General features: G+C 52.3%; 1 pseudogene; it reads right to left on the reverse strand.

Annotated features, from left to right (window-relative positions):
• Positions 1–4,482: 4,482 nt before the first annotated feature.
• Positions 4,483–6,355, reverse strand: LOC120941627 (annotated as a pseudogene).
• Between the last annotated feature and the right edge of the window lie 696 nt (positions 6,356–7,051).

Below are 7,051 nucleotides of genomic sequence, written 5' to 3' on the forward strand. Positions count from 1 at the left end.
ACATGGCTGGATGCTGAGACATGGCTAGAGGGACATGGCTGGAGGACATGGCTGAGGGACATGGCTAGAGGCATGGCTGGAGGTTCATGGCTGGAGGACATGGCTAGAGGGACATGGCTGGAGGGACATGGCTGAGGGACATGGCTAGAGGGACATGGCTAGAGGGACATGGCTGAGGGACATGGCTGGATGGCTGGAGGGACATGGCTAGGGACATGGCTAGAGGACATGGCTGGAGGGACATGGCTGGGACTGGCTGGAGGGCTGGAGGGACATGGCTGGAGGGACATGGCTGGATGGCTGGAGGGACATGGCTAGAGGCACATGGCTAGAGGGACATGGCTGGAGGGACATGGCTGGAGGGACATGGCATGATGGCTGAAAGGACATGGCTGGAGGGACATGGCTGGAGGGACATGGCTAGAGGGACATGGCTGGAGGGACATGGCTGGAGGGACATGGCTGGATGGCTGGAGGGACATGGCTGGAGGGACATGGCTGGAGGGACATGGCTAGAGGGACATGGCTGGAGGGACATGGCTGGATGGCTAGAGGGACATGGCTGGATGGCTGGAGGGACATGGCTGGAGTGACATGGCTAGAAGGACATGGCTGGATGGCTGGAGGGACATGGCTGGAGGGACCTGACTGGAGGGACATGGCTGGAGGGACAAGGCTGGAGGGACATGGCTGGAGGGACATGGCTGGATGGCTGGAGGGACATGGCTGGAGGGACATGGCTGGAGGGACATGGCTAGAGGGACATGGCTAGAGGGACATGGCTGGAGGGACATGGCTGGATGGCTGAAGGGACATGGCTGGAGGGACATGGCTAGAGGGACATGGCTGGAGGGACATGGCTAGAGGGACATGGCTGGAGGGACATGGCTAGAGGGACATGGCTGGAGGGACATGGCTGGAGGGACATGGCTGGAGGGACATGGCTAGAGGGACATGGCTGGAGGACATGGCTGGAGGGGACATGGCTAGAGGGACATGGCTGAGGGACATGGCTAGAGGGACATGGCTAGAGGGACATGGCTGGAGGGACATTGCTGGAGGGACATGGCTGGATGGCTGAGGAGGACATGGCTGGAGGGACATGGCTGGATGGCTGGAGGGACATGGCTGGAGGGACATGGCTAGAGGGACATGGCTGGAGGGACATGGCTGGAGGGACATGGCTGGATGGCTGGAGGGACATGGCTGGATGGCTGAGGGACATGGCTAGAGGGACATGGCTGGAGGGACATGGCTGGAGGGACATGGCTGGATGGCTGGAGGGACATGGCTGGAGGGACATGGCTGGATGGCTGGAGGGACATGGCTGGATGGCTGGAGGGACATGGCTAGAGGGACTATGGCTGGAGGGACATGGCTGGAGGGACGTGGCTGATGGCTGGAGGGACATGGCGGGAGGGACATGGCTGGATGGGCTGGAGGGACATGGCTAGAGGGACATGGCTAGAGGGACATGGCTGGAGGGACATGGCTGGATGGCTGGAGGGACATGGCTAGAGGGACATGGCTGGAGGGACATGGCTGGAGGACATGGCTGGATGGCTAGAGGGACATGGCTGGATGGCTGGAGGGACATGGCTGGAGTGACATGGCTAGAGGGACGTGGTTTGAATGGCTGGAGGGACATGGCTGGAGGGACATGGCTAGAGGGACCCTGGCTGGAGGGACATGCTGGAGGGACAGGCTGGAGGGACATGGCTGGAGGGACATGGCTGGATGGCTGGAGGGACATGGCTAGAGGGACATGGCTGGAGGTTCATGGCTGGAGGGACCATGGCTTAGAGGGACATGGCTGGGAGGGACATGGCTAGAGGACATGGCTAGAGGGACATGGCTGGAGGGACATGGCTGGAGGGACATGGCTAGAGGGACAATGGCTGGAGGGACATGGCTAGAGGGACATGGCTGGAGGTTCATGGCTGGAGGGACATGGCTAGAGGGACATGGCTGGAGGGACATGGCAGGAGGACATGGCTAGAGGGACATGGCTAGAGGGACATGGCTGGAGGGACATGGCTGGATGGCTGGAGGGACATGGCTGGAGGGACATGGCTAGAGGGACATGGCTTGGAGGGACATGGCTGGAGGGACATGGCTGGAGGGACATGGCTGGAGGGACATGGCTGGATGGCTGGGGGGACATGGCTAGAGGCACATGGCTAGAGGGACATGGCTGGAGGGACATGGCTGGAGGGACATGGCATGATGGCTGAAAGGACATGGCTGGAGGGACATGGCTGGAGGGACATGGCTAGGGACATGGCTGGAGGGACATGGCTGGAGGGACATGGCTGGATGGCTGGAGGGACATGGCTGGAGGGACATGGCTGGAGGGACATGGCTGGAGGGACATGGCTAGAGGGACATGGCTGGAGGGACATGGCTGGAGGGACATGGCTGGATGGCTAGAGGGACATGGCTGGATGGCTGGAGGGACATGGCTGGAGTGACATGGCTAGAAGGACATGGCTGGAGGGACCTGACTGGAGGGACATGGCTGGAGGGACATGGCTGGAGGGGACATGGCTAGAGGGACATGGCTGGAGGACATGGCTGGATGGCTGGAGGGACATGGCTGGAGGGACATGGCTGGAGGACAGGGCTGGAGGGACATGGCTAGAGGGACATGGCTGGAGGGACATGGCTAGAGGACATGGCTGGAGGGACATGGCTGGATGGCTGGAGGGACATGGCTGGCAGGACATGGCTAGAGGGACATGGCTGGATGGCTGGAGGGACATGGCTGGAGGGACATGGCTGGAGGGACATGGCTGGAGGGACATGGCTGGAGGGACATGGCTGGATGGCTGGAGGGACATGGCTGGAGGGACATGGCTGGAGGGACATGGCTAGAGGGACATGGCTGGAGGGACATGGCTGGAGGGACATGGCCTAGAGGGGACATGGCTGGAGGGACATGGCTGGATGGCTGGAGGACATGGCTGGAGGGACATGGCTAGAGGGACATGGCTGGAGGGACATGGCTAGAGGACATGGCTGGAGGGACATGGCTGGAGGGACATGGCTAGAGGGACATGGCTGGAGGGACATGGCGGGAGGGACATGGCTGGAGGGACATGGCGAGAGGGGCATGGCTGGAGGGACAATGGCTGGAGGGACATGGCTAGAGGGACATGGCTGGAGGGACATGGCTGGAGGGACATGGCTGGATGGCTGGAGGGACATGGCTGGAGGGACATGGCTAGAGGGACATGGCTGGAGGGACATGGCTGGATGGCTGGAGGGACATGGCTGGATGGCTGGAGGGACATGGCTAGAGGGACATGGCTGGAGGGACATGGCTGGAGGGGACATGGCTGGATGGCTGGAGGGACATGGCTGGAGGGACATGGCTGGATGGCTGGAGGGACATGGCTGGATGGCTGGAGGGACATGGCTAGAGGGACATGGCTAGAGGGACATGGCTGGAGGGACATGGCTGGATGGCTGGAGGGACATGGCTGGAGGGACATGGCTGCATATGTGAGGGACATGGCTAGAGGGACATGGCTGCATATGTGAGGGACATGGCTGCATATGTGGGGCAGCACTCTGAGCAAATTAGAGCTTTACAGCTTTGTACACTTCTGTCTGACAGCAACAATAATCTACAATGAAGATACCAACAAACGTCACTTATTTCCTTCATTTTGATCTGTTACATATACACATGAAAGAATATTGTTTTAGTTATTCAATAAGTGTATAAATCACCTGTGAATCCTGCCAGAAATCCAGTGCTGTCCTGTGCACTCTGCAGTCTGATATTAACCACTTCCAGTCCGGGCCAATCCTGACATTCCTCTCCTATATGTAACAATCAGCATTGCTTTGCTAGAAAACTGCTTAGAGCCCCCAAACATTATATATTGTTTTAAGCAGAGGCCCTAGAGAATAAAATGTTGGGTGTTGTAATTTTTATATTTGCACAGCATTTTTTTAAATGCAAAAAAAAAAAAACGTAATACATTTTAATACACACACAATTTTAAAACACAATATATTACCCATATGGTAAAATATAAAAGATGATGTTATGCTGAGTGAATAGATACCCAACATGTCACGCTTTAAAACTGCGTACGCTCGTGGAACAGCGCCAAAAAACGACAGTACCTAAAAATCTACAGTGTGCAGTACTATGAGTGAGTGGTGTCACCCCAGGACAGGAAGTGTGTTACTGGCAGGATCTCTAGGTAAAAATAGAAAATAATTAAAAAAACGTCTGAAAAAAGAAAACTAATGCAGTCAGCACATTTAATGAATAGTGTATATTACATTTCCTGAAAATCTTGAATAATCATTCAAATCATAATCAATGATAATATCTCCTAGTCTTATCATAACCACTAACACTTAATGAACCCCTGAAAACCCCAAATCTTATTATTGTCACTATAAGAGAATAAATCACACTTCCCTGTGCTGAGATTTCTCAATGCTGTGATTGGTTGTGTTGGAAATCTTTAGATTTATGACATCTGGAATATGAATCTACTGCATTATTCTGTTGGTTAAAAATCATCAGATTCATATTTCTGTGATGTCAGCAGATTTGGGCCGATTTTCTGTTATATTATTATTTCTCACGTCGCCCCTCACCCCCGGATATTGTTATAGAACCTTTCCATACACGTAACCCGGCATGGAGGGGCTCAGTAAAGGTGGTGGTGAAGGTGTGGAGGTGTCTGATTGGGTCACACAGATCATAAAAGGACAGCTGCCCGGCCTCATAATCCACAGAGATCCTGACTCTGTTACTGGAGAGATCGGGAGATGTGATGATCTGTTTATTGTCATGTATTAGAGAACACCCACCACTACACCTGAGCAAACCCCAGGACTTCTTATTATTTCCAATCAGTGACTGCACTCCTCTCCTCTCTATACTGGGATAACACATCCCGACTCTGCAATGTTCTGACTCTCTGACATCCACTTCCCAGTAATGTCGCCCCGAGGAAAATCTCTGACTGCTTAATACCTGATCCCAGTACTGAAATCTCTCCGGTGTTTCTGGACGATTCTGCTCTATATCTGACCAGGATACAGTTTTCATGTCATCTGATATCTGTAGATTATTCTGAGCTGTGCTCACATCCAGTAATATGTCTGAAGCTTCCTGTATATTGAAGAATACATTTACCTCTTTTATCATATGAGATAACCCTGTGTGTAATGTGTGTGAGATTCCAGACACATCCAGATCCCCTCCATCATGGAGGAGTCTATCATGTCTCTCTCTGTCCTCATTATCTCCCTCCTCAGTATCACACAAGTCCCCTGTGTCTGATTCCTGTAGGACAGTCAGTGGGTCAGTCATGTTACACAGCTTCTCAATGTCCTCCATCTTCCTGGACAGATCCTTCTTCTTTATTTCCAGCTGATGGATCAGATCAGACAATGAGATCCGCTCTTCCTGGCTGGAGATGTTCCTCCGGACTCTCTTCTCCAGGTCCTCCAGATGTCTCCTGAGCTCTATGAACAGGGCAGTGACTCTCTCTGATTTTTCTTGTACTTTTCTCCTGCGATCCTGCAGACTCTGGACTCTTTTCTCCGTCTCCTCTCTCTCTGTCATCAGTTTCTGCAGAACATTTCTCAGTTCCTGTTTTTTATTCTCAGAGGCCTCATCCAGAGTCTCCACCTTGTGTCCCTGGTGTTCTCCATCCAGCCTGCAGGACACACAGATACAGGCAGAGTCCTCAGTGCAGTAATATTTAAGAAGTTCTCTATGGATGGAGCATTTTCTGTTCTCCATGGAAGTGGTGGGATCGGTTAGGACATGTTCTGGTGCCTTGCTGTGGACTCTCAGGTGATTATCACACAGAGATGCTTCACACAGCAGACAGGATCTAACAGCAGGTACAGGAGAGTGATAGCAATAAGTACAGAAGATTCCAGTCTTCCCTTCTTCCAGCTGAGTAGATCGAAAGTCTCCACTATGTTACGTAGTGTTATGTTTCTCTGCAGTACAGGCCGATCCCGGAACTCTTCTCTGCACTCAGGACAGGAATATCCTCCAGACCCCCCCTGTGTATCCAACACACGATCAATACAGACCCGGCAGAAGTTGTGACCACATCTCAGGTTTACAGGATCTGTATATGTGGTCAGACAGATGGAACAGTCCAGCTCCTGTCTCAGATCAGCAGACGCCATCGCTGACAGCAGAAGAGAGAAATGAAAGTAAAAAGTCTCCGACAAGGAAAATCTAAAGGGCGTCTCACATTCCTCGGCACAGGGAGGGGCTGAGCTGGTCTTGCAGCTTTTATCTTGAGGAAGTTTGTGGAGAAATAAATGTTTATATTGAAGGTATATGTCCTACATGTTGATACACATTGTACTGACTTGGAGCTTTAAATGACTTCTGCAGACGAGGCACAAAACTAAGTTATATAATGCAGTGTGATAGATATTTGCATGTTGAGGCTTTTTGTGTTTAGGAGAAAATTATTTCCAACGGTAAAAGAAACCTGTCCTGAGAGATATACAAGAGCGTCTCAAAAAATGTGAGTATCATCAAAAAGTTCATTTATTTCAATAATTCTATTAAAAAAATTACACACAGAGTCATATACAGTATATGGCAAAAGTAAGTACACCCCTCACATTTCTGTAAATATTTTCATGTGACAACACTGAAGAAATGACACTTTGCTACAATGTTGTGTAGTGAGTGTACAGCTTGTATAACAGTGTAAATTCGCTGTCCCCTCAAAAAAACTCAACACACAGCCATTAACCACTTAAGGACCCCTTCACGCCGATATACGTCCGCAGAATGGCACGGCTGGGCACATCAATGTATAGGTACGTTGTCCTTTAAGCCCAGCTGTGGGGTCACGGGCGCGCGCTCCCGCGAACCAGTCTGAAGCTCCATGACCGTGACCGCGGGACTCGCGGACCCGATCGCTGCTGGAGTCCCGCGATCGGTCCGCGGAGCTGAAGAACGGGGAGAGCCGCGTGTAAACACGGCTTCCCCGTTCTTCACTGTTGCGGCAGCATCGATCGTGTCATCCCTTTTATAGGG

The sequence above is a fragment of the Rana temporaria genome, chromosome 5, assembly GCF_905171775.1.
Source record: "Rana temporaria chromosome 5, aRanTem1.1, whole genome shotgun sequence".
Lineage (NCBI taxonomy): Eukaryota > Metazoa > Chordata > Amphibia > Anura > Ranidae > Rana > Rana temporaria.